This window comes from Tauraco erythrolophus, chromosome 8, assembly GCF_009769465.1.
Source record: "Tauraco erythrolophus isolate bTauEry1 chromosome 8, bTauEry1.pri, whole genome shotgun sequence".
Lineage (NCBI taxonomy): Eukaryota > Metazoa > Chordata > Aves > Musophagiformes > Musophagidae > Tauraco > Tauraco erythrolophus.
The window spans coordinates 24,845,794-24,849,561 of NC_141472.1; positions in this window are offsets into that span (position 1 = coordinate 24,845,794).

Here is a 3,768-nt window from a genome sequence, read left to right on the forward strand (position 1 = left end):
GAGCCACTTAATCGGTTTACGTTAGCATCCAAAACAGTCGAACGTAAGATTTGGTAGGACTCTGAGAGGCAAATTACCTTAAGCTGTGACCGCTGGCCTGCGTTGGGCAGCTCTCGTCGCGGTTTTGAGGTTATTTCGGTGAAGCTGTAGGGAGTGGGATCAGTGTAGGTCGCTAGCAGAGCTATGGGTTGCAGAGCTGTTTATAGCAACGCAGTGGACTGTGACCAAACAAACAGTACAAATAACAAAGCAAAACTGAACCCTCAAAGTACATTTGTTTCCCTTCCCAAACCGTAAAGTTGAGTTTTTGTTGTGTACGTATGGCTCCATCGTCCTTAATGCAATCTTCATTTAGCGTCCGTTAGAAATCTTCCAGGCTGGAGTGTGCCCACCATTATTTCTACCTCAGTTTTGTTACATTTCTCTTGGAAAGCAAAGTAAGAAATAGGGCAAAAAACAGCACCAACAGAAAAGTCAGATTACATTAGGAATGTGAACCTGCTAAACAAGTTTCAGAGTGCTGCTGTTTTTTCCCCTCAAGTCAAGTTTTTTCTCTATGTTAGTGCTCTTTACCCCCTTTTCCTCCCCCAAATGCACATCCTCTGGTGTCTTCCTTCTGGAAAGTCTAGCTGGCATGTGTGGCATTTGGCTTAGTACCCCCCCACCCCCCCTTTCTTTTTATCCTTTACTACTTTCCATGCAACTCTTTCGGTGACAGCTGACTGATGTTGGGTAATGTCTCTGAGCAGGAGCAGCGCGTGCTGCAGCTGCCCAAAGCCTCTGCCATCACACGAGCAGAACAGCCTTGCTTTTTTGAATGTATTTTTTGTTTGTTTACTTTAAAGAGACAGTAACAAAACTGTTGCAAAGCACTGGCATTTAACGTTTCTGTTAAGTAACGTACATTCAAAACCATTAAATAAATGCACTGAAAAGCCCCAAGAAGAGAGATACCAATCTGTTACTAGATCATGTTTGTCTTCTCAAAAATTGTACAGACCTTGTTCATTTCGTTAAATCAATGGAGACATTTAGCGTTCAGAAAGCTAATGAGGGATTTTGTGATATTGCTGGAAATTTATGACTCTTGATTATCACTTTCCTTTTATTTTTCTTTTAAGATATATATATATATTTAGATAGAACGTGCTAAAAACAGAGCAAATAAACCAAAATCTAATTTAAGATGAATTCCTGGCAAACATTTTGTCTATCTAAAACTTTATGTTTTAAGCATAAAAGTACCATTTTAAAAACAGTGCCTTTCATTAAGGATATAGAAAGTAAGACTTAAGTACATCACCTGCTTTTCTTTTCTTTTTTTTTTTTTCCCCTCTTTTCTTTTTCCTTTCAACAGCAATTACAGTCTATGGTCCTTGTTATGACCCAGTCTTTCTGCTTCCCCAAACCTCCACAGGCTGCTGCTTCATCCCGGTCATTCCACCATCCTCATGTTTGGGAGATCCCGATGTCCCCATTAGCTGTAGGTTCACGCTGATCACGCCGGCAAGTATGCTGTTGCAGACCGCTGACCCAATTTCTGTCTTAGACATTGCCCTTTCATAGCTGCCATTGAGCTGTGCTCATTTGAAAGGCTCAGGCAAGTTTTGATAAACCAGCTCTTGTTAACTGTTTCTCCTAACCATACTCTTAACAAAATTTTTTTGCAGCTGGTAAAATGAAAGCTACCCACTAGTCTGGGGTATTTTTCTCTTTTTATCCAGTAGCAAAACCAAAAGCAAAGAAAGTTGTAGATTGTCCCTTTGGCTTCCAGCTTTAAATCATTCTTTTTAAAAAATTACTCTGGGAAGTGGATTTTTCAAATGTTAACCAAAGTGAGAAGTAGGCAGAAATTGAGATGGCGTGAAAATGCAGGTTCCAGACGCGCGCACAGGCACGCTCATGCTCGTTCACTCCAGGGCTCGATTCAGCTTTGGGGCGGCAGAAGCAGCAAAGCACACCCCTATTGCAGCAGCCGCGAGGAGAGGAAGACAGAGCTAGATTGTTATCCCGGTCTTTCCTTACTAGCAGCTGTCCTGGGCATGGCTCTGGGAGGGTGCCTGCTGAATTTGGTGAGAGTTTGGCCAGGTAATGTTAACAGGAGGCACCTCAGCCCTACTCCAAGTGGTTTCTGGCCACTCCTTTGATGGAATTTCCCTTGATTTGGTGGGGCTGAGCGGGCTGAACCCCCCGCCACGTCCTGTCCTTCTGATTGCCTTCTTCCCTCCTCCCACGTTCAGCCCTGTTTTGTCCCAGGGAGCAGGTTTTGGCATGCTGCTGGTCCTTCATCCCTCTCAGCAGCCTTCTTGACAAGGAGTGTCCAGGAAGGGCTGAAGCACAATCCTGAACTTGAGCAGGTCCCAAAGATTAGTATTGGTTTTGAGAAGAGAGACAAAATGTGTAATATATGAAATATTTGCTGGTCTTTCACATTTCCATGGTAGAAAGCCATTCGCTGTCTTTTATAAGTGGGCAAAACTGGGGGCTGCTGCCACAGAAATGCCCAAGCAGTTGGCAGCTTCCTGGCCGCTGGCGCAGCCCTGGATTTTAGGGAACCTGAAATGGTTAAAGAGCATCTGCTGTATCAGCCTATCCCTGCAGATGCTTTACATCCTATTTTTATGAGTGGATCTCATTCTGCATCAGCTCATTTTCTTCCTTGTACCTTCAGTAACAATTCCTATGGCAATGAAAATAAAATAAATTGGAGGAATATTTCTGCAAGCTGAAGGATCAATATCAATTCAAGGAGGAGTTCATAATGACCTTATGTGAGACAGAAATGGAAATACTCTATACTTCTGGCATGTTTCTCTCCAAAATATTTAGAACATTAGTGACAATAGAGAAAAGTTTGCTGACTGAGCTGATCAATGGAATGTGAAGGCAGTTTACTTTAAGGCTATTTACTTTCACACGGATTATTTATATTAGTCAGTTTGTATTCTACTCAAATGCAGATACATGGGCAAAATGTTTTCTTGAGCATTATAAACCTACCAAGGGGAAAATCAACCATCTGACTAAAACACATAGGCCAAACACCATCTGGGTGTCTTTACCAGCTATTTGGAGGCTGTGCTCTGTAAAATGGTACAAGGTCATATTTAGGTGTTTTTTCATAGGATATTTCTTTAGGGGATCATCTAATCAAAAAGATCCAAATTAATCCTGCGTCAAAATGTTAGTGTATTGCAAGCAAATTTGGGGATCTGACCAGGGTTTTCACTGTCCACGAATATGTATGGCTTCAGGTAAAGGGCTGTTCTCACAATCCCCCTGTGTTTTCCTCTGCGGCACTCCGACACGAGGGAGAGCGCATTACTCAGATCTGAAGGATACACTTTGTCACAAAACAAGGCCTTCAAAAGTTGTAGGGCCTCCTACCCTTTCGCTTACACCAATCTGAAGGTGGCATAACCTTGTTGACTTAAAGGAATTACCCCTGATTTCTGCCCTTGTTAGAAAAGTCGTCCCTCTGATGTATAATTATCTATGTCTGTTGGTTTTCATCATCAGCTCTGAAAGCTAACCTTGTCCTCACAGCACTAACGCCTTTCCATCTTGTATGTGTGCATGTGTGTATATAATATTTATATGTGCATACACACCATTTCCAAACAATAGCTTTGTCTCTTTACTTAAAAAAAAAAAAAAAGTTATTTAATCATCTGCAGATTTATACAAAGCACATTAGTAAACATGGAGATACTAGTATTTCAGAATTCAAAAAAAGCCCAGCTGTGCTGGTGACTAACCAATACATGA